Source organism: Sabethes cyaneus, chromosome 1, assembly GCF_943734655.1.
Source record: "Sabethes cyaneus chromosome 1, idSabCyanKW18_F2, whole genome shotgun sequence".
In the NCBI taxonomy this organism is placed as follows: domain Eukaryota; kingdom Metazoa; phylum Arthropoda; class Insecta; order Diptera; family Culicidae; genus Sabethes; species Sabethes cyaneus.
Window position 1 is genome coordinate 145345292 of NC_071353.1, and position 25373 is coordinate 145370664.

Here is a 25373-nt window from a genome sequence, read left to right on the forward strand (position 1 = left end):
ATTCCAATCCATTCTACTAGTTATTCACTATACTGACATCTACGCCAGACTGAAACCGGAGACTAGGAAACTGAAACCGGAGCTCAATGCATCAGAAACCAAATATATGGTTGAAAGATGCTCAATAGAAGACAACGTTCGCCTCACACGAGCTGTGACTATTGACGGCAATGAACTGGAAGGCTGGAGTACGTGCCCCACCTTCTCTGTAAAATTTAATGTAAAACAAAATAATATCTTTAACTTCGCAGATGTACCCAGTTTTAAATTCAATCGCCCACTATTTTTGCGATAAGTAAATTAATTGTGTAAAAATAGTTCCAGCTTCAAATCCCATTTCCTGTTCAGTTATAAATTGAATTTAAAGTTTAGTTTCAAGCCTAATTTAAGCTTAATTTCAAGTTCAAATTCAATTCGAATGCCATGCCCAAGTTCAACACCGATTTTAAATCCAATTTTAAGTCTAGTTCAAGTCTAGGTTCAAGTCCAATTTAGAATCAATTTATTTCCATTTATGTCCAATATTAAGTGATGGTGGAAAACTCCCCAAAGAAATGTTGAAAAATTATGTCTGTCACACGGAAATTTAAATATTTTGTTCTTGTTTATCAATTTCTAATCTTTTAATTATAAAGTTTTCACGATAACATTTTTGTTGTTCCTGAGTTATGGCTGCAATACTCGGTTTTCCTAATTTTATTTACCTAAATAAAAAATTAAAAAATGGGAGACAAAAAGAGAAAAAACGAAAAAGAACACGTAGAGTAATGTGACAAAAACTGCACAAACGTGAGAGAGAAAAAGAACAATAACTGGCATAAAAAAACTAAACCTTACAAAATGGAAGGAAAAATGGAAGAACAAAAAAATGTGGCAAAGAAAAAACTGGGAATGAAAAGGAACGAGAAAAGAAGTAAAAATGGGATAAAGAAGAGTTTGAAAAAGAGGAAACGAAAAAGAAAAAAAAAACGGAAGCTTGAAATTGAAAAAACATCAAATGAGGAAAAACAGGACAGAAAATAATGGAGAGAAATTATGAAAACGGAAAAGAAAAACATAACGTGACACAAAAGGAGGAAAAGCAGGACATATTAGAACAAACGGAACAGTCAAAAACGAAAAATGGAATAGAAAAGGAGCTAAAAGCGAAAAATGACGAAAACTGAAAAAAAATAAAAAAGAGAAAACTCGAAAGTTGGAAAGAAAATGACAAAAAAAAGGAGACATAAAGGGCCCTATTCTCACAGTCACCTCACCTAAATTTTTGCGATTCTCAAAGTCATTTGGGTTACTCCGCTTACCTGGATGGCTGTGTACAGATCATCCAGTAAGTTGAAGTGAGGGTGACTGTGAGAATAGGGCGAGTGAGAGAAATGAGGTGAGGTGACTGTGAGCATAGGGCCCAAAACGAGGAAAAACGGACCTCAAAACGAGGAAAAACGGAAGAAAAAAACGTAAACAGAACGGAGGAAAATCAGGATCCAGCAAAAGGGTGAGAAACACACCAGAAAATGAGCAGAGAAAGAGAAACAGCAGACAAAATAAAGAAAACGGGGAAACAAAAAAAGAGAATACGGAACAAAAATCAAGGGAAATTTTAAAGAAAAAGAAAAATGGCGAGAGAGAGAAAGAGAAAGAGAGAATTGACAGAGGCAAACGAGAAAAACGGACTGAAAAAAGGGAAAACGGAAGAGAAAATGACTAAAAATGGATGAAGATAAATCAAAACCGGAGAGGAAAGGGAAAAAGGCAACCAATTGCAAAATAAACGTGACTTTTATATCACGAAGAAGCACCAAAAAGAAGAAAAACGGAAGGAAAATGGCACAAAAAAAAAGAAAAAATGGCAAAGAAAAAACGGAAAAGAAAAAGAGGGAAAACGAGGAGACCAGAAAAGAACCAGCAGAAAAATGAGAGAAAAGAAGGAAACCCCATAAAGAAACCCAAGAAAATGTGGATCATTTGGACAAAAAAGGAGTAACGGGACAAAAAGGGCTAGAAAGCGGAAGAAAATTCAGGAGGAGGAAGATGAAGAAACAGAAAAAGAGAGAAAACAGGACAGAAAAAAATGGAGAGAAAATATGAAAACGGAAGACAAAAAGTAGGAAAGGAAAAACATGTCGTCACTCAAAACGAAGAAAACGAGAAATAGAAAAGGATCTAAGAGCGAAAAAAGACGAAGACCGTGAAGAAGAGAGTCGAAAGTTGGACAGAAAATGATAAAAAAAGAAGACAGGAAACGCGGCAAACAGTGGAAAATCAGGACTCGGGAAAAGAGAAAAGAATAGGAAAAGAGAAAGAGGAAACAGTGGACAGAAAAAAGCAAAAACGAGACAAAAAGGGGAAACGAAACAATAAAAACGGAAAAATAGGACAAAAGGAATATGAAAGGAGAAAGATGGGGCATAAAACTGGAAGAAAAAGTAGAATGAAAAAAAAACAGTTTAAAGAAAAAGAAATGAACAGAAATGGGAGATAAACCGGAGGAAAGAGAGAAAAGGGAACCAATAACAGAATAAACGTGACAGAAAAGACGCAGAAACGAAGCACCATAAAGGAGAAAAACGGATAACAGACGAACGAAGGCGGATAATGAGTAGGCAAGGAGATATAAAGAGTTAGAAAAAGACGAAAACTGGAAAGGAGAAAAAAGAGAAAAAGAAAAGATTGAAACAAAACGAAACAATGATACAAGAAACACGGGATAGAAAAAATGAATAATGAGACAAAAAGAAAAAACAGGAGTAAAGTGTGAACGAAAATCAAGAAAATGAAAAAAAAACGAAACAAAAATGGAAAAACGGAACCAGAAAAGAGAAAAAACAGAGCAGAAAAGAGTTAAAACGTGCTCCTCTACAGCAGATGCAGTATATTCCCTGAAGTCTAGGGCCTTTTCATTGTTGTTTGCTGAGAATTGTTTTGGTTACTCTTTCAGGGCATACTCACTACGTAACCAGCCTATCACAATCTGCCACATTATAATACCTTAACTATATCAGCATATTAATATATTTGATACAGTCACCGGGAGGATTAATGTTCTGTAGAGCGTCAGTTTTGTGTGAATTTGCAAATTACGAGACTTCAGCTGGCTACTCAATTCGTAGAAAGCCTGGTTCGCGGTTGCGATTCGTCCATTAGGACTTCCACGTTCCCTGCCAGCAACCATGTGCTTCTTTTTGGCGCTGTTAATGGTAATGGCTTCCCATTGAAAGGGCCTCTTCTACTACTCTACGGTTGATTCCGTTGATATCGACGACATCCTCAAAACCAAGCAGCATGTGAGATTTCGTGATGATAGTTTCATTTTGTTTCTAAGTTTACTCTTCGTACTGTACCTTCCAAGGCTATGTTAGATAACAGGTTAGAGAGTGCATCCCCTTGCTTGAGTCTTTTACAGTCGAGTCAATGTCCTTTTTTAAAAATAGAGCAACTGAGGTCATCCAACCACTTTATACAGCCAACTCCTATGAGGCCAGCATTACCTTAAAAAAGAAAAGAAAAGTTGCGGTTTTCAATATTTTGCTGAAAAGCTAAATAGCAAGGAAAACAAAAGCTGGGAAGCCTTTCCGCACAAATGTTTCTGGGAGCGTTTTAAGCTGCAATAACCAACCAAAACATTATCATAATTTTATTAAAGTCGTCGTTTAACGTTATCGAGCGATTTACGGCCAATGAATCTGTTTCTAGTACTGTACACTTGCGTCATTGGATTCTTCTTCGTTATTGTTTATATTTTTTAAGGTGTTGTTTACTTCACCAAATATTCTCTCCGCTTGTAACTGCTGCACGCACTGTTTGTCTAAAAGTACACATTTTCAATTTCGTGTGTTCAATTTCATTTTCGTAAATCAACATACGATTGCTCGGCAACGGTAGCCGATTCTTCGTTATCATCTTTACGGCTTAACTTTCAAATCACCCTCATTACTGAATCCACCAATCGTTTGCAGCGAATTATGATCATTATTGGTGGACGTGAGTCGAGAGTGTGAAAATGACTATTTTTTCGCACTACGCCCCCGCCCGGTCTGCTGTGGCCGATCTGTGCAACTTAACGACGCGCTACATTGATACGCCATCGTCTCCACCCACCCACGCATGCACGCAAGCGTTATGTAATCCATCCATACCAACGTTCGCTTTAATTAATCATTTCCTTGTTGTGCTGCAGTCGGCGGCGGCGCCGCCGTATTACTACGCGCTAATTGATTGTCTCCTCCGGAGACCTGAGACTTCAGTAGAAAGTAAGTCATTAGTATGAATTTCAGTACAGCACAATTGTTGCATGCTTCCGAGAATTGATAGGGTAAAAACCCCCGAAGTCATATTTGAATGGGGATGAGCCACTTCATTATACTTTACTCCGTGTGCATGGTGCCAGTCAGTGGAATGGTGCTAGTTTTTGATTATCAGCAAGTCAAGGCCATGCTTACTTTTTGTTTTGTGTTTTTTCAACGCTTGCGTGCTCCACACCACATCAGTAGCAGTTTAGGTATCATGAACAGCATTAAGTGGTAAATTCGGACAATATAAATTATTCTAGCATGCACACGTTTTTAATTAGGGTGACCGAACAAAATGTCTGGGCGTAGACAATTGAATGACGTACTTTGGTTACTGGTTACAACCACGGGCATAGGCCGTATTCAACAAAGTGGGTTAGTGTGCAACGAGCGTGATCCGTGCTGAATGGTTGCGATTTTGCATCTGCATTTCATTAACTTTCTCCGCGATTTGTGCACTGACTTGAAAGTCAGTGCCACTACTGAAAACCGCCAGCAGCGGAGGTGAAACCAGGAAAGGGTAGCGAACAATGCTTTGCACGTTCGCGAGCGAATATGACGGCCAAAGGCAGAGGCACGAAGACGCATCTGATTACCGAGTTCCGGTTGTTTACACTACAACAGGTCTTTGTTTACCGGTGGCACTTGTTTCGCGAACAATGTATAAGCAAGGGCGAGAAGAAAGCAGACCATTGTGTCAAGTTTCTTGGGAATTTTTCCTGGAAACAAGGTGGCGATTGATAGCGGTTCAAGCTTCTTTCCGAGATCCGACAGGTGTTAGATTCTCATTTTCGAAGAAATAACTATATTTTTGTCACTTGAATACCAATAGAACAAATCTCAACTGGGTACATAGATGCTTGGAACTAATCACGAAAGTTCTTTATTCTGCTCTGATCGTTTTCTACGAAAACGCCTGGTCAGTAGGCAACCGCAAAGCATTCGTAATCTTTGTCGTAGGCAGCATCGCGCTTGAAGAGATTTAAACGCCGAAGAGGTTTTGTAAGACGTTCACACTCTGAACGATGATCTGAACGAACCAAAATGGGTGGTATGTTCGGTGCACAGCAGGGCATACTTATGCTTGTGAGCATTTTTCAATTTTATCATGCAAAATGGGTCGAAAATTGTGCCTTAAGAGAAGTTGATTGATAAAAATAGCCCATCTTTTTAATAATTACGGTGATCGTATATCCACTTATGGTGATACAAATATTCGTTTTAGTTGTAGAACATATTAAAATGAGCCATTGAATCACTCAAATCTCGTCCACTATTGGGGGGACGTAAATCAAATCGGTCGTAAAAAAAGTGGACGTTAATTCAAATTTCGGACGTAAAACGAGAGGACGTTAATTCAAGTTTTGGACGTAAAAAAAGTGGACGAAGTGCTGGTTCCAACATGGAATAATTCGTGATCCTGACCGTATAGAACGTTGGTGTCTTCGACAAAGTTGTTTAGAAGATCAAGGGCTTTTCGTCGGATTGTATGGATTATAGAATTGTCTCACTACGTGGCGCTAGTGTATATGTAGTACTCTTATGCAGGCTATATCTTGCGCTGCTGACTATCTAGAATGTTGCGGTCTTCGGGAAGTTTACTCAAATGATTCCCACCTTCAAGCTTGTATGGAAAATAGTGCATAATCGTCTCAGTACGTGGCGCTAGCATATATGTAGCATTCTTATACAAGCTGTATCTTGCGTTGCTGGCTATCTAGAAAGTTGCGGTCTTCGGGAAGGTTACTCAAATGACTGACACCTTCAAGATGGTATGGAAAATAATGCAGAATTGACCTATTATGTGGCGCTAGCGTAGATGTAGCATTCTTATACAAGCTGTATCTTGCGCTGCTGGTTATCTAGAAAGTTACGGTCTTCGGGAAGTTTCGGAAAAATTTCTGTTTTATTTGTATGAGAGTCCTTATCCTCGTACCACAGGGGTGAGGGGTCTTCAAAGCATCATAAAATAAATTCATGTCTCCAAAACCACCCACAAGCCAAATTTGGTTCCATTTGCTTGATAAGTTCTCGAGTTATGAGGAAACTTATATTTCATTTGTATGGGATCCCCCTTCTTAAAGAAGGCGAAGGCCTAAATTCACTATAGAAAAATTTCTTGCCTCCAAAACCCCTTACATGCCAAATTTAGTTTCTTTTGCTTGATTAGTTCTAGAGTTTGTAAATTTGAATTTCATTTGTATGGGAGCCCCCCCTCCAAAAGAGGGAAGGGGTCTCAGTTTATCATAGAAAAAATTCTTGGCTTCTGAAACCTTCACATGCCAAATTTGGTTCCATTTGCTTGATTAGTTCTCGAGTTTTGAGGAAATTTGTGTTTTATTTGTATAGAAGCCCCCCCCCCTCTTACGCCCTCCTTAAAATTGTTCTTTTACCCATGCATAAAATTGCTGGCCATTTGATCTATCCAACGACATATAAATCGTTCAGTTTCGTTCAGTAGTTTAGTAGTTATTCGCATTTGAAATCTTTCATTCAAACGTTGCATTTCTATTTTCGTTGTCACAAAGTGCTACCTAGTCCCAGTATAGTAAACAAAGACGTAGTCCTATGTCAAAATATTTTAAATGTTTGAGCAGTCACTGAAAACCTTGAGCTTTAACTCCATATTTGGTACCAAAATAATACAAATCAATTCAGTGGTTCAAAAGTGATAAATTATTAAAGAAGGAAAGCTTGGCAAAAGTTGCGATTTTTTGGGGCCACTCTTTCTCAAAACGGGGCTCCCTAAGTGTCAAATGGAAAAATACGGGTGTAAATTTTGTAGAATTTTTATGGACGGTTGACCAAGCGGGAAAGAGAGGGATAAAAAATACACAATCATCCTAAGAACCTTCCCCGGCCCCAAAAACCCTTGCACGTTAATTCTAATTTTCGACGTAAATCGATAGGACGTTAATTCAAATTTCGGACATAAAATGCAATCACGTAAAATGAATGGACCGTTCGGTAACTTAAACTACCTTTCCGAAGAAAGGAACTTCTTGTACAACCAAGATCATGAGTTATGGCAAATACAAAAAAACATACACTAGTGCAGCCGGTTCCATACCACCTTGAATTTTCCATACCATCTTAAAGGCGGCAGTCATTTAAGTAACCTTCCCGAAGACCGTAACTTTCTAGATAGTCAGCAACGCAAGATACAGCTTGTATAAGAATGCTACATATACGCTAGCGCCACGCAGTGAGTCAATTCTGCGTTATTTTCCATACCATCTTGAAGGCGGCAGTCATTTAAGTAACTTTCCCGAAGACGTTAATCCAAATTTCGGAAGTAAAACGAGAGGACGTTAATTCAAATTTTGGACGTAAAAAAAGTGACGTAAAACGAAATCACGTAAAATGAACGGACGTAAAACGAGATTTTAGTGTACAACATCTTTCTAACTTTTATTGTTGATGAAATATAATGATTTGTTTGAAAAGAAATGTTTATATTCGGTATGTTAACATACACATTTTCTCTGAAGACTGTTAGTCACTAAAATGCATAATTATTGAGTTATGCCTCCCAGTTGGCTTCGAGGTATGACGCTGGCCTAAGAAGCAAGTCGTCGTATGTTCGAATCTCGACTGGGAGAGACTGTTAGAGTCAATAGGATCGTAGCAACTGGCCCTGCAATTGTCCTGCACTCTAACAGCTGGCTGCGAAGTCTGTCGTATAAAAACAGAAGGTCAAGTTTCGTTAACGGAATGTAGCACCTAGGCTTTGCTTTCTGTTGAGTTATTTTATCAAAAACACACTTTTCAACTGATTTTTTTGCGAAGCTGCTTCTGTGTAAGAATTTGAGAATTGATTTTTTTGTAGACAAAATATTGTACTTTCCTCCAAAACTCGCTTACTTTGTCCGAAGTTGCCCGAAATTTATGATTTTAAAGCTGTGAATTTTTTATATTTCATAACTCATTGAATATGAGTCCTGCCGAAAAACAGTTTACAGAGAAAATGTGTACATTTCCATAATAAATAATTTTGTGGAAAGCGGGGTTTATTATGGAAATGTTCACTGGACTGGAAACTGGAAATTATGGAAATGTACACTGCACTGGAAATAGCAGTGGAGCGACCAACGAGCTGGTAACGGCTTTTGTAGTGATGGACAGAATGCAGAATCGCGTGATGGATTAGAAGGCGATCAACGAGAAGATATGTATGTTGAGAATAAAAGATTGTTTCTTCAATCACATCATCATCAACGTCATTTACGGACATCAACGGTCCACACGAAGATAGACCCGGCGACAAGAAAGAAGCGTTCTATGCGCAGCTTAAGGAAACGTACGACAGCTGTTCGCCACGGAACAACAAGATCATTGTTGGAGATATGAACGCCCAAATCGGCAGGGACAAGCGATGTATAGACCGGTGATCGGTCCCCATACCCTGCACACCGCACCAATATGAACGCAGCTTTCCGAAGTCTGGTGATCAGAAGCAGCACATTCTTTCCCCGCAATTAGACATCCCGTAAGTTGCTTGGAACCTCGAAGACAGATGGAGCAGGCTACGTTCGTTCGTCAATGAGACCGCAACCGCAGTGCTAGGTGAAAAAATATCGAGTGCACACAATCACTGGGACACATCATTAATAGGGAATGCCAGTAAGCAATGGAGAGGAAAACAAGAGCTTGACAAAACTCTAAGCATTGTAGCGAGGAAGAATTTGGCCAGGTACCGACGTGTATGTTCGAAGTTCTATGAGCAATCTCGTAAAGGACACACACCGATGCCTAATATGTCAAAGATGAAATACTGGTCAAAAACGAGCACGAGGTGGTCGACAGGTGGAGACAGGTCTTCGATGGGCATCTCAATGGTGATATAACAGAAAAAGACGGAATAGCGTCCCGTCTCCCTAACTCGAAGAGATTCAGTGAGAAATCGGTCAACTGAAGAACAATAGAGGCACCGAAAATGTCCGACTTCCGGCAGAACGCTACAAAAATGGCAAAAACCAGTAGTACAGTACTTCACGGGTTAATTTCAATTATTTGGGAGGAGTGGAAACACAGGAGGAGGTTTTTCCCGTCTAGAAAAAGGGCGATCGGGTCAATTGCTATGATTACCGCGGCACGTCATCTATCCCCAATAGCATGAGAATTCGTAGGGCAGTATCGGGCGGGCTTCATGGGGGCCCGTGCTACTTCGGATCAAATTTTTACTCCGACAAATCCAGAAATGTCGGGACTACAAACAATGTGCTCACGCATCATATTTTCGTGAATTTCAGGGCAGCATACGATACAGTTGATCGCGAACAGCTATGACAGATAATGCAGGAGAACGGGTTTCCGGACATACTGGTGCGGTTGATCAATGCTACCCTACCCCTTGCGTGTTTCGGCGGCACTCTCGAATCCTTTCGAATCGCTGACTAAATATCCTTGGCTGCGAGTAATGTTCCGTTTTCCGAGTTTTCGTTGAAAGTTATTAATATGAATGATGCCATGATACAAAAAGCTATCTACGAAATGAAACCGTTTACCTCTGTTGGACAGATTTGTTCTCAAAGGATGGGCAAACTATCATTAGCTGCTGATAGTTATCAACAAGCAGTAATATCACTAAGTATCAGTAAGGTTTCGCTGTTATTGATGTTTACTGATACAGTTACGTCGTCCTGTTAGAAAAATCAGTTAGCTTAAACCTATTAATCGGTTGTTGCGTACGATTGACGAGAATGACACAATAGGCCGTATGAATAAAAGAATTTACTTTACTTCTCCCATAAGGTTTACACGGAAAAGCAAAGCAAACTGTTTTATTCACACGACTTTCTTATGTTGTCGCCTAGAGCCGGGGTGGCTCGTGCTGTTTCAAGCAGTCATCTCCATTCATCTCGATCTTTTTTTCCTGTATGGACTCATCACTGCGACCAGTATGGTTAGATCTATTGTGATATCGCCCGGGTGTTTGTTGTATAACCCGCACTGCATTTATTTTGGCTATAGTCGCTATTGAGTGAGCGATATGCTTATTGAATTTTATGCGTGCTTGTGTGTAATTTGAGTACCCTTCCTTCGATGCTTTTTCTCTACTTTACCCACCTCGTTCCACATGACAGCGCTGTCCCCAATTATAGCCATCCCTGGAACAGCTAACCAGTGCATTGAACTATTAGGGTCTCATTTTTGCACTGTCAATAGGCCATAACGGGATAACATAGAATTTAGCACGAAGGAAGGGTAGTGCTGGTGAGGGGCCTGGGTATAAACCCATGCTAAAGTCACTTTGCCATCGAATGGGCTGATTCTACTAAGATTCGATCCCATGACCATTCGCTTGTCAAAGCAGACTCGGTAACCTTGCGGCTACAGAACCCCCCCATCTCGATCTTGGACCACTCGTCGTCAATTTCCCAGTCATAAGGGTTTTCGACATTATCAGCTTTGTACGACAGGGTATGCTTCTTGATCGTGGCGTTTAGCGAAAAGCAAAGTACACCCTTAAAAAAATTCGGCAAAATTTGCCGAGATTTAGACAGCCAAGCGTTCGGTGAAAATTGCGGTGGTGCATATCGACGTTTATGCATCTTTACTAACGTTTGGTATCATACTTATTGTAGCTTTCGACTGTGTATCTTTCCAGAATTTTATATTTCTGCTTTGCAGTCCAATTGCTGATGAAAACGAACGTTTTTCTTCTACTTCCGACGTTTCGATTTATTTTAAATCTTTATCAAGGATTAGAAAAATATAATTTTTCGTCTATCGGCTCTATTCAGTTGAGCATTAACGGTCACTTTTTTATACGGTGCTAGCATTCGTTTTTGCATTAGAATTTTGTATACAATTATCACAAAATATCACAATTTTAAAAAAACTTTTTAGAAATCTGAAATTTGGTACTATGCGCTACATTTACCCAAAACTAACTGTACTAAAACTAACTGATATCGTATATAATATTATCGAACGCTCGGCTGTCCATATCTCGGCAAAATTTTGCTGACTTCAGTGCTTTTTTAAGTGTGTAGGCCCGTTTTCCAGTTTGAATGCGCTGCTGGATCTCCTTACTAGTGTTATTGCCCGCACTCACCAGCGATCCTAAATGCTCGAACTCATCCACTACTTCTAGTTCGTCGCTATTAACGGTTACCGTCTGTGGAAGGCACGCGTTTGTTTCCTTTGAGCCTCTTCCTTTAACCCTTTATAAGGCAGTGGCAACTATATTGCCACCAACAAAAAATTTTTATTTTGCTTCTATAATTATATTGATGTCATTATAGACGCAAAACAAATATTTTTCGTTGGTGGCAATATAATTGCCACGGCCTTATAAAGGGTTAATGTATTTTGTCTTTGATGCATTTGATGCACCTTACCTTACCTTACCTACCAGTTTCGTGCAGTATGTGCCACAGATGGTCTCGATCGACTGTATCATATGCTGCTTTGAAATCAATAAAAATATGATGCGTGGCGTGTTGTACACTTGACATTTTTGCAAGATCTTTCGGATGAAAAAAAACCTAGTCCGTAGTTGCGCGAGCCCCCATGAAGCCCGTGTGGTAAATTACAATGTAAACTTACGATGAATAACTTAGTTAGAATATTACGATTTCCTTTTTGTTGCTTCAATGCCGTCATGGGAAAAATTACTGATATTTACTGATAGCTTCTCAACCATTTGTTTACGGACTCAACTAACTAACTAACGGACCTCATCGCAGCAGAATGTTCCTCCAAGTGCCGTTTCGAATAACAAATTATACAGCAAACGGGGTCATCGTCGGGCTGCAACGAGTTTTCAACCAAGTGTCAGTTGGATTCGAATTCCACATTACTCGTAAGACTGTTTGTCAGAACTTTTTAAACATTGTTCGTACTAGTTAGACTAAAGTTATCATTAGGACAACAATATGTCTGCTGGTATAAACAAATAAACTGATAAAAACAAATCGCGCAGTGGTTTTCATCAAGAAGATGGATTGTTCTGTAAGTTATTTAGCATCGTTATTGAATGTATGATTCTGCGAGCGGAAATCGAACCGAGAGGAACGATCAACTCTCGACTCAACTCAACACTCGACATTAGTAGAAACCTTGGGACGGCGGAGGCATTCTACACCACACTAAAAACGGAGGTTAGAGGGATTGGGTTACAAATCAATGCGTTGATGAGGCTCCAGAGAAAACAACGTTCGTCTCCCACCGATAGTGGCGATCACTGTGCAGTGAAATCTGTTTTTCTCAAGCACCAGGAACGTGCTAGATGGCTGAACCAGGTTGCAGCCGACTTGCATGTGTAGAGACGCTCAACGAATAGGCGACAAGAGGCCCAGGAACGAGTATAATGGAGAAAAATTCTTGATATAGCACGAGTCACCACGGCTCTATGCTAAGAAGAAAAAGAAGTGTACATCAGAATACCTGCATGGTAAATTTATTCTGGCAATTTATTTGAATAATAATGGTCCTAGGTGATTACCTTGTGGTACCCCAGAGTGGACAATAAATGAGCAAGATTTGTACTCTATGCTTAAACCGTGATATCAACCAGTCGTCAAAGTCTTCAACTTAAATAAATCCTTTTTATTTTTTTATTTAAAATTAGAACATTTATATTTCAAATGCCAATCAATTAGTGGAAAGAGTTCTGATCAATTGAGGCTAGAATCTTGTTTAACCTTTAAGAAATAAATGAGCTAGCTAGTTTCAATCAATAATTGAATTGATGATAATTGGAAACAAACGATTAAACTTAAAAATTTCCGTTCAAATAAACGGAATCACAATTGAAATCTCAAATACTTAATGAGTGTGCATAGTTACTATCTCTGTTGACACTAATCGGTTCAACGGTAAACATTTTTTCACCCCCAAAATGATGAATTACAATCCACACCAAGAGCTGGCTGGTTGGTTGGTTGGTCGGTGGCCGGCCATTAGAGTGACAAGCAGTGCACTGTCGTGCTATTCCGGAACAGCCGGCGCTTCATTTCCATACAACCAGTGAGCCAGCACACGGCACATATGGTTAACGACGACCGGGTGCACTTAGTTACTGCGCTGCGAGCTCTGGATGCCACCCTGCCTGGACTAGACACGAGACCCCGGAGAGGGGTTTGGAATGTATGGGGGCTACCTGCCTCCAGTGCAGTGTCGAGGTTGGCCTTCCTATTCGTGTCAACTGGGCATGCATTCATGCATGACAGCTGGAATATAAGATAACAGGCGGATACTTTTATATTTGCACTTGTTTGATCACGACGGTAAATTGTGGGAGGTGAATCGTTAGAGCGGATCCGCATCCGTATTGTGTTACACAGTCAGTCACTCGTCACACGCTCAAAGCAGGGAATTGTTTTTTAATTGGTTTGGAAAAATTTATGTTCTGCGAACTTTAATTAACTTATTAATTTTTAAAACCAGTAATGTTATTCATGAGAAAATACGAGATGGTTTTTATTTTCCTGAATTGGTTCACGGTCACGATAAAGATTTGATCGAACACGTTAAATTGCAAATCACGTTCTGTGTGTTAGTTTTTTTCGAATTAATTGTTTGTGGAGTTCACATCCAGAAAGCTGCATCAAGCATCCAGTCAACCAAATAGTATGTAGAATTTCCTTTTTTTTGGAAACTAAAGTCAACATTTTTTGCAGTGCCCACAAATAAGCCCATATCAGTGCGTGTGCTCGCATCGGCTGATGTTTGGGGTCGCTGCCTCGATGAACCTCGCCAGCGGAGTAGCGCGGCAGCGCTATAACTGTCGTACTATCGTGTTTGAGCGATTAAGCCGTAAACCCCACCATGGGGCCTGCTGCTGCCTGATCAATGAAGCCTAGGTTTGAGCGCATAAATGGCGGCTTATCTGCAAACGAGAGTCGCCGCATGTTACACTTAATCCGAGCGGATATAGCGTGACCGGTGTGTGCTGCCGCACAAGTCTCGCTATCGCTAGCTTTACAAAGAAATTTGCTCAAACAAATCCCATCAATTGTGGCTTGTTTTCGCGTAATTGCTGCGGTCTGTTATCAGTATTGCCGTAGTTTGTTTTCATTCTTTGGGTATGTTGTTCTTCACAGAGATGAGCTATTTTTATCTCGTTTCAAATGAAGCTGTTTAAAACTATGTTCTGGACCGTTTTGTTAATCTGTTTGAATTGATGTTCTGATTTCAATTTGTACCATCATTTCCAGATGTAGGCGGAAGAGAGGATTTTACCATTTTTACAAGAAGAACATGATTTCATACCACATGACTGAATGTTAATTCAATTAGCTCTGACATAAATCGTTTGTTATTTAAACATGACAACGCTAATAAGTTAGAATCAATTGGCACGGAAGACCTATAACCGATATCATTTTATACTTCACATACATGACATGTATAATATCGATCACAACGAATTTGACTTAAGCGACATGAAATTCTGAAAAAATGTCCAAGAGACTCTATTCAACGCTTCGGGCTCTTCTTCCACAAGGGTATAATTAAACTATCATATCAAACTTCAAATATTCTAACAACTTTTAAAAAATATTTCTAGTTTACATTCTCAGGTTAACATTCCATCTGGTTTCAAAAAACAATCAGTCACTCTGTACCACTTAGCAACGCCTATTTTTATTACGTTGTTTTTTACTTGCTATTATTTCTGGTAGAACAATTTTTCCGCATTTGCCATTTGCGTACACATTTGCACTGAGAAAAACAAAACAGATGCTTGTGCAGCGTGTATGCACACCTGCACTGTTAGGGTGACAATGCAATGGTTGTTTGGCATCGAAGCAATATGGAATAGAATGTTATCAAGCTAAGATCCGTTTTTAATAATTCATACAATTGAAACACTTTCTAAGGATGAAACAAAACCATTTATTACCCGGCGCACTCCTTCGGTCATGGTCTTGGCCATCTGGTTCCTCAAATTCTTCCTCTGGCCAATGTTGCTGGTAACTGGCCCCTTCATCTTCAGCTTTCGCTTCATTACCGCCCAATACTTCTCTATTGGACGAACCTGAGAATTATTTGGTGAACTCTCCTGAACAGAAAACTGTTAAGAAAAACTTAATTGTATCCTGTATACATGCTTCCTTGATTGATTTTTTTGCATTGCAACGGATCTTTTCTTTAAAAATGGAAGCGTTCTCATTAATCGTGAGGTGAAGTCCAACCTAAAACAAACAATCTGGCAAAATTAAGTTCAAATCCGAGTGGGTCGATTACCCGTTTGAGTTTATTGTCAGTCACTTCCCGTGGAATGACCCATATTCATGTCGCTAACACGTTAAAGTAGAATAAAAATAGACGTAACTAAAAGGTCTAAAAAAGCAGCCCATGACTTGTAATGGAGCAAAAAGTTCTGTCACATTCTGGCGACACCTAAACGATATTGATTGAATCTGGGAAGATAGAGGGGGATATAATTAAGCTGATCTGCATGCGGAAGTGAAACAATAAACGGGCAACATCGTAAAGACGATACGAACAAGCTAATGACTATTTATTTCATGAAAGTACACTCTTTTGATTTTCATGTAAAAATAATTATCTCGAAGAGCGTCAGGTAAGAAATAGTCTAGTTTCTCTTTTTAGTTTTTCGTGTTCATTTCAGATATATTCAAAATTGAAATGAAGTTTGTAAAATGATCATAGAAAAACAATTGAGGTCATTTTGTTCTAGACGTCCTTCTTCAAAAGTAAACAAAGAAAAAATCACGCGGTAATTTCTTTCGCCATTTTCCTGAATCTTTGTTTTTGAAAGATAACTCTTGAACGCCTGATCAGAATGCTAGGAAATCTGTTCTGAACACATTTTTTTTTTTGTTAGATTATAGTCACTTTAACAGCTTATGTCATTCGTGACTTCTGCGGGGCTGGGATTTGAACCCGGGTCCTCGGCGTGAGAGGCGTGAATGCTAACCACCAGGCCGGGACTGACCCCTGAACACATTTTTCATATCGTCAATTTATAACTTAAATGTAATCGTAAATTTCGTATGTGGCTCTGAAGCTCCAAAAGGTTATACCCGTTAGAGGGTTTATATAACGTATAGTAACCAGATTCTTTCTGAATGAATGCAAGTCATATTGAAAGACTTATTTGCCAAATTGATCCTGTAGATAGTATATAACAACATTATCTAATGACAGCCTGCTTGTTTTATTTAGCCTCGCACTTGGACTCGACAGGGAGAGGCTGTAAGAGTCAATAGGATCGTAGCGCTAGCCCCGCAATTGTCCTGTTCTCTAACAGCCGGCTTCGAAGACTGTTGAATAAAAAAACAGAAGTTTAAATTCCGGTTGCGAAATGTAGTACCAAAGCTTTGCTTTTCGCTCACACTTTTTGAGATGCTTGGTCATCCAAATCCGAGACCTCTGGTCATCAATGAGACGTTCGCTCCCTTCAGTTTCGGTCTCTACTGTGTCGCGCTCCTCTCTATCTCCCCTCTCCTTGCTCTCTTTCTCGTTCTCGTTTCTCCTTTCTTCGTTGTTTTCTGTCGTTTCTCTCTCTCTCTCTCTCTCTCTCTCTCGTTATCTCAGTTTCTGTGTGTCTTTCATCCACCCATCCACATTTAACTATTACCCTTCATTTCACCTCCAACTATTCCAAACCACTCCCACACTGAAAACAAACATCCCACCGTTCCACTCACTCGTTTATATCCCATATCCGTTTTTTGTGTAGACATTTTTTTTTAAGTGGATATTATCACTACGACCAGCATTTTGATCTATTGTGATCTTATCCAGGTGTTGTTCCGCACTTCGTTGTTATTGCAGTATCGCTATAGAGTGAGCGAACTGAATATTATCCGTGCTTAAAGTGTCGGAGTGTTTTCATCCCTTTTTCCCTCCCACGCTTCTTACTACTTTTCAACCAATCTAGCTCTAGAGCCAGGAAGTGCGGAGACTAGTGACAATTTGTCCTTGGACAAGAGGCTTCATTCGCACCTCGAGCAAGTCTCATTCTTATAACCAGTCCCGGTTAAAGGCTTCATGGTTGGTAAAGCAGAGTTCAGCACAGAGTGAGGAAGTGTATGTGTGTATGTATGGGTTCCTTACTACTTATGCATTACCAATCTCGTTCCTAGATCCAGGAAGCGGAACAAGCTATAATTTGCCCTTGAACAAGAGGTTTCATTTGCACCTCAAGCAAGTACCACTCTTATAACTTGCCCTGGCAAGAGGCTTTCATTGTGGCTTTTCATTGGACACACTTCACTTAACATCGAATGGCCTGATTTTACTAAGATTCGAACCCACGACCACTCGCTTGTCAAGCCAGACTCGGTTTTTTTAAGTGAACATTATCACTACGACCAGTATTTTTGATTTATTATGATGTCGTTTTGCAGTATTGCTATACAGTGAGCGAACTGTTTATGCCCATATCAATTACTTGCACCAGCACTGGCTCATTTTATCCATTTAATCAACACCACCATTCATTATTTATTTTTACCCATTTTAGGCACCACCCCTCTCTTTTTTCATTTTATTAACGACATTTTAAACAGATACCTCTCCTTTTTTGTCACCAGCAACTTGCACATCTTTTTTCGCCGCTCTGTAAAATTCTATAAGTAACGCAAGAGAAACAAAGCAATCTTTTCCTATTTCGACATCCTCCCGTTTTTTTATTACTTGTGATGACCCTTGGTCATTTGACCCATACACATCTTTGGAGCGGAAGTGAACAAGTTAATCTAAAGCTAATCGGGTTTATCTCCTGGATATTTTGAAATACATTTCATTACCAGTTATGCTCATATTTTCCTTTCATGCTCTTTGTTTCTAATCAGTCTGTCTTGTAGCGTCGCTCTCCCGCGTATGTTCATCATGGGCTGGTACCGAATGGCCGAAACGCAAATGGCCGAGTCACGAATGGCCAAAATTGAACAAGAGTCACAGAAAGCCGAAATTTTGTTTGGCCGATTTTTTTCGGAATGCCTAAATAACCATACAATAAATAGGGTATGTTGCTGCTTCGTCGTAATTGCCTATTCCCGTCCTATCCTACACCAATTATTAAAAATTTCAGCATTTTTATGACACACGATGCAAAATTAGCTATTCCCTAATATTTTAGTTAGCTGTCTATCATACGCGATCAATCAAAGTGAGCTGAGATCTATTTATAATCTACTAGCCAAATTTCCTACGTTTTTTCCTGCGACGAACAAGAAAATGTCGACTAATCGTTTTAATTTCCGTCATTCATAAATGAAAATAACTCATGCAAGCCATTGTCGTTATTCTACAGCCATGAAAACTTGCCTGACCTGCAGAAATTTTGTAGAATAACATTTGTCATGCCGTCCTACACAAATACATGCGCGATAGCTTCGTAAATATGGTTGTGATTGTTAGTTCGGACGACGAAAAATTTTGATGGACGGATTTTAAAACGGTACGACGAATTTAAGCAAATAAAGTCAGTTGCATAATTTCAATAATATGCTTTAATAATCGCTTTTCAGTGATTTTAAAGTTCACGGATCGGAAGGTGTTTTAGTCAAATCAGCACAAGAACTTTTGGAGTATTCAGCGGGGACATAAACGACTAATTTTTTTTTGGGAAAGTCGTAAATTTTTTATTTCAGATTTTGATTCTGCAGTTTTTTCCACTTATTTTGATACTAATTTTGTAATGATCCGACCACGGGAAGTGGCCGAAAAACGATCGAACACATAAGCATTCCAGTGTGGTGTGGAACAACCTTGCCGGAATAAAACGCTGCTCCTGTAAAACCACGATTTTCAAACTTTATGTACCTTTTTCTTAGAAACTGCGTAACGTATTGGAACAAACTTTTTTTTGTTTTATTTGTAGAAGCTTGGCAAAGACTTTTATAACTTTTGAGTTTTGTAAACTACACACAGCTTGAGAAAAAAGAAAAAGAAGGAAAAAAGATGGCTGAATAAATTTAAAATTTGTCTTCCTTTTTTCTTTTTCTCTGGCTGTGTTTCGTTTACAAAGCTCAAAAGTTATAAAAGTCTTTGCCAAGCTTCTACCAACAAAATAAAAAAAAGTTTGTTCCGATACGTTGTGTAGTTTCTAAGAAAAAGGTACATAAAGTTTGAAAATCATGGTTTTACAGGAGCAGCGTTTTATTCCGGCGAGGTTGTTCCACACCGCACTGAAATGCTTATGTGTTCGATCATTTTTCGGCCACTTCCCGTGGTCGGATCATTACAAAATTAGTATCAAAATAAGTGGAAAAGACTGCAGAATCAAAATCTAAAATAAAAAATTTATGACTTTTTGAAAAAAATTAGTCTTTTATGTCCCCTTAAATCCATCCAACAAATGATGAAAATTAGAAATAAACCTTACGTGAATTGGCAAGCAGTCAATAAAAAACTTAAATCAAACAAAAACAAAATAACCAACATAACTATTTACTATACAGGATAGATGATTGAATCTTTCTTCCTCTAAGCGCAAATGACTTACGTTGAGACCGCGAGACCGATTTACAGTGTCAGTAGCAAATCTAGATGATTTAGGGCGAGACGGTCGGAGGCCGCGAGTGTGCACCCGGGGGGAAGGATGCACAGCCCCCCCGCAGAAACCACTTCTATTAAGTATTTAGGCGCGTGCATTTTCCTAGGCTTACTGACTATTTGGCATTATCTCTTAGTTAAGTCCGGACGAGAGGTAGCGAGTAAGGGCAGGAATGTACCCAACGTTTGTGCAGGTTGAAGGCCGTAAATATTTTCGGCCGAATATGACGTTCGGCCATTCGTGTTTCGGCCTTTTGTGATTCAGCCTTTCGTGATTCGGCCATTGGTCCTGTGGCACTATGCTGGACAACGCTGCCCTTCACTGGCTATCCCAGATTTTGTTATGTAGTCGATCCCCAATAGCAAGAGAATTCGTAGGGCAGTACCAGGCGAGCCTTATAGGGGCTCGTGCTACCACAGATCACATTGTTACAGTTCGGCAACTTCTCCAGAAATGTCGGAAGTACTACGTGCCCATATATTTTCGTGAATTTCAAGACGGCATACGATATACAGTCGAGCGCAAACAGTTATATCTATAATGCACGAGTACGGTTTTCTGGACAAACTAACGCGGCACGTGTCACGTGGTAATTGGATCAAAGCTACCCTAGAGCGAGTATTGTATGGTAGGAAAAGGCTTCAGGACAACAACGTTTGCCTCCCACGGCAGTTACTTTTCACGGCGATGAAATGCAAGTGATCGATGAGTTCGTGTATTGAGGATGTCTGATCACTGACTCGACCAGATTGAAGCCGACTTGCATGTGTCGAGACGCTCAATGGATTGGCGACGAGTAGCCCAAGATCGAGTACAGTGGAGAGGAATGCTTGATACGGCAACCAAGAGCCAACCTGGCTCTATGCTGGTAGAAGAAGACATTCGAGCCGAACTTTTGGCTAGAATGCGGCCCAAAATTGCTCTTCTACTACTCCTGCGGTCATACCTGGAAATACTTCAATTTGTAGCCAAGCTGTGTGGTTTCAAAAATTATCGGTATATTATTTAAACGAATGTTTTTGATAGTTTGCATTTCCAATTTATTTTCAGAGAGTATTTATTAATACTACTTTATTAGTATTAGTAAATATACTCCTAACGACTGTAAAAATCAGTAAATATCTCATATTCAATTTCTGCAATACGCCTGATTGGTGCAATATACTGCTCATTCCTCCGGTTCTCCCAGTTGGCTTCGAGGTATGATGCTGGTCGAATAAGCCAGTCGTCGTATGTTCGAATCTCGGCTGGGAGAGGCTGTTAGAGTCAATAGGATCGTAGCAACTGGCCCTGCAATTGTCCTGTACTCTCACAGCTGGCTGCGAAGTCTGTCGTATAAAAACAGAAGGTCAAGTTTCGATAACGGAATGTAGCACCTAGGCTTTGCTTCGCTACTGCTCATTCTTTGCTGTTTCTAGTACAGATGAATTGAATTCAGCATTGCCAAACTGAAACTAACGATTCGAACGAATCACTTGTGTTCATGTCCCTATTGTTTTCTACATTCTTTCATAGTTCATTCATAGTGAATGAAATCATATGTAAATTGTTCACTGATTTTTAACTGCCGACAACGGCAAACGATATATACTACAACAATCCTTAATATTGTTCCAAATTTTTAATTAGTTTCCTTCAACCAGATTTTGGTCGATTTTAAAAAGCAGGTAGCTTAAAAACTAAACTATGATAACTAAAATATCAGTCAAGAGCAAGAAAATTTACTGATAGGTTGGACGAGCAATATCACTGTAATTCATGAATGAATTGTATTGATGGGTAGAAAACTGAGAAAAATAAACACTGCCAGCAACTCAGCAGTCATGTCCATGGGCTGACAGATAAAAGAATACTGCCAGGAGTAAAACTGGATGCGCTGAATGCGTTTTCTGGGAGGTCCATGTTTTCTTCGTTCTCTTTGATATCAAAGTATTTAATGCAATTAGGTATTATTTCTAGTTCGATTTGTTTCCTTGGAATATTCCGTAGTCCCGAACGAATGTTTTCTGTTACTTGGCCTAATTCAACGATTTTTCTCAATTCATGAACCTATCCATGCTGTCACCCTAATACACACACATTTTGTTTTGATTTGAAAATTGCAACCTGCAACGATAAGCCGATTTGTTCTCGATTTCTTGTTTGTTGCTTACTACACCGTCAGAGGTTAGTTGTGCAATGTTCTGCAAGCACGTGCAGTGTAGGTCAATTTCTGCCAGGAATTTTTTCCGCAACCGCAGTTTCCGAATGAATAAAGGCCCAGACACAATGCATACGGATTTTACTACGTTGCGGATATTTGACAGAAAACCCATGGAAAAACTGTCAAATTGCCTCAACGTAGTAAAATCCGTATGCATTGTGTCTGTGCCTTAAGGTATTAAACCACGACGATAAACAACTAAGTAGGTAGATACTGACAAAGCATGTCAAACTACTCTCGTCAAAAACCGCTAGTTTTCAAGCCCCGTTTCCTACAAACACGGTTTATTTCCGCAATCGTTTATGCGGTCTTCTTAAATACCTACACGAGATTTACCGTACACTGTCTTTGCAAACTGGTTTTTCGCCGCTTCCGCTGCGAAACCAATATGAACCAACTACCTACCTACTTATTGATACCGTCGTCATGACAATACATAATAATAAGCAGTTACCGGTTTGCTTGTGCGACGGCTATAATAATAAACAAGTTTATCTTTTGATGCAGACAGAGAGTGGGCTGTAAACAGGTGCGAAGCTCTCTGCCAGTTAATAAACATAGCAGCTAATAAAGCGGAGGGCAAGTGGTCTTCGACATTTTTGATTATTTCACTTTTAATGCATGATTTATTGAAACATGTTGCTGTAATCATTCAACACACGTTTTTTGACCCAATAGTTGCTTCTAATGGTCAGTAATTATCGCTTGCTAGCGCCCTTCGAAGCTAAAAAACAACTGCCTATCTAAAAATAAACATAAATTAGGGGCAACTTAACCAATTTGTCGAACGAAATCTTTGAGGGTAGATCGAGCAGCAGCAGCAGCATGATGTCGCAAGAAGCCTGGTTAACTGTCAGCTGGTGGTGCTCTACTAAGCTTGCGGACTGGTTTTAGGATTACCTCATTTTTTTCTTTGAGGTGTACATTCACCTCAAAATTTCAACTTCATCTGTCGTGAGATTTTTCTCAAATGCATTCAACGTTTGAGTTTGATTTCACCGACTTGGGTTGATTGATAAACAACAAAATTAGTTCTAAATGTTGACGTTGATTGATGATACAAGATCACTTTACCCTTTTGTAGAATCCGATCCGCGGGCTTCAGAGATATGAGTACTGCCGGTCGATAGCGGCAGTGTGCTAATCATGGTGGCCTTCTTGCTTGAGCGCAGTTTTGCACGGCAAAAGGGTTGTGATTATTACAGTGAATGACACTCAAGTTGTGCGCCACCATCCGGTTGCAATTAATATGTCTATGGCGGATGATTATAACATCGACAGATGCATTGATCGATTACTTTGATATTATGCAATTCATCTACACTTCTTCAATGCAAGCAAAATCCTTGCAAGTAGAAAACCAAACTTTCAGGATGCCCGATAGCACCAGCTCAAGCTTCTCTCATTAATCTCCAGCAAAAAAACACGAATCCTTATCATGCTTTGCACAGCTTCAAAGTCACTCTCTCAATTTTCGCTACTTGTCCTCCTCCAGTTCGGTTCAGTTAAATAAGCCGGCAGCGAATGGCGGCGGCACTTCGCTTCGCAGTGATTGCGAAGAGAGCGACGCGATGCGATGATGGTGAAGCGCCCCTCGATCAGCTGGCTTGGCTGCGGGCGAGTCCAGTCGCAGTTCGTAGTCATGCTGAGCCTGCCAGTCTTGAGTCGATCGTGTCCGGCGACGGATCGGTTTCGTAAGCTTCGTTAAGGCACCGTTTTCCGTTTTCAACCACTACTTATTCGTGCGCGCGGTAGAAACGCCGGGTCCAAGGTCAAAGGCCTCCTAAGCGCAGAGCGCACGCGATCGCGACAATTGCTGCAGCACCGCACGCTGGTGGTGCTACCGTTCACCGGTGTCCGCGTGATCCGAATTGAAGTTCTTCTTGACCGTGAACGCGCTCTCGTCAAGCATGTATGGTTTCCGGATGGTTGTCTGATCTTGGTAAACAGCGCTGTGCTACTTCGGATCGAAAGAAACGGGATTATCGAGTGGGGGAAAGTGTGTACCACCAGTTCAGTCCGCGTAGAAATTTGATTAGCTTTCGGAGCTGGACCGGTTATTAACGTCGGTGCTGAATGCCGGCTGAGAGTGTGTTCCATTTGCACAGGCAAACACAGTGCGATTCGATTGTGTCTATAGTGAACGTGAAGAAGAAATACTCTAGAACGTTGGGTTGGCTGCCTGGTCAGTCGTCCGCATCCGCGACTACAACGACAACGACACAATGACGGACGCAGCAGATTTCCGTGTCTTTGCGCCATCGTGACCTTAGAATGTTGCGCTGTGTTGTGCCTAATATGACCCACTTTATGCTGACGGTGGTGTTCTTTGTTGCGCTTAGTAGCGTGGACGTGTGGATACGACCCTGTTCTGTGTTGAACTTTGTGAAAGGTTTCGTACATCATTCTGTTTACGCGGGTCAAGTGGATGAGATGATAATGTTCTAAGCTTATGAAACTGCTTCGAGCATTCATGATAACCTTAATAATTAAGTGCCTTTCAACAGTCTGGCATGTATTTGTAGTGATCCTGGTTCATACTCTTAAAACTGTTTATAAATCGCAGTGAAAATAGATTTGTATAAAGCCCAGTAAATTGTAAGACACTGGTCAAATATGAATACCGTTATTCTGCTTTCGTATACAATTTTGATTTGAGCTAACAAAAAGAGTTTTGTGCGCTTCTTTTTGTGGAATGCATTTAAAAAATGAACTAATTTCGAATAGTTTATTAAGCCTTCTACAAAAAAGTTTCGACGCCCTGCTGAGCGGTCTTACGTAAGATGGCCAGACCCTTAATCATGGCCGATGTAAAGATGGATGGATGTCGATATATTCTTCAGCTCTTTCGTGGCTTTGGCGATCAGCTGCCACGAAGTTTCTGATACGATATTATTGGCTGTAATCTCTTGCCGAAATGGGTCGAGGTCAAGTCTGACTTAAATACTGCATTTTTCTTCGCGTGATACTTTTTGATGAAGGCAGCAACTTCAAGCAGGCACTCTGTACTGTATATCTCGCCGTTCCCCGTAAGCCCCGAAAGAAAAAACAGCGGTGTGGACATTCTCTTCTCGCTGATCGTCAGCTATCAGAAGGATCTTCTTCGGGACCTTCTTCGGGAGCTTGGTGTGGTAGATATATTTGACGTCTTCCCTTATTAGCTTCTTGGTGAGGAACGTAAAGTACGCGATCCCCTGTCAGTTGTTGCCGTCCACCGTCAATTAGGTCTCGTTATCCATGATGACCACGACGTCGCATTTCGCCGGAAAGATGTTTTCCACCAGAACCTTCAGCCGCTGCTTCTGGATGATTGCCTGCTGTTCAGTCACGTCCGGCCACGACTTCTTCCTCTTCTTCAGCATAGAGCCGGAGTGGCTCGTGCTGTTTCAAGCACTAGTCT

The 25373-nt window shown here is 40.2% G+C and overlaps 1 protein-coding gene across 5 annotated transcripts in view; it reads left to right on the top strand.

The window, feature by feature from the left end:
• Positions 1 to 25373, top strand: part of LOC128741621 (mannosyl-oligosaccharide alpha-1,2-mannosidase IA) — a 72546-nt gene that overhangs the window by 21871 nt on the left and 25302 nt on the right. The window contains exon 1 of one of the 5 annotated variants that reach the window (XM_053837602.1): positions 23693 to 23915. The exons of the other annotated variants lie outside the window; for them this stretch is intronic. The gene's annotated coding sequence lies outside the window, so the exon portion shown is untranslated. Of the gene's footprint in view, positions 1 to 23692; positions 23916 to 25373 lie in introns of those variants that run through there. 5 annotated transcript variants of the gene reach the window in all.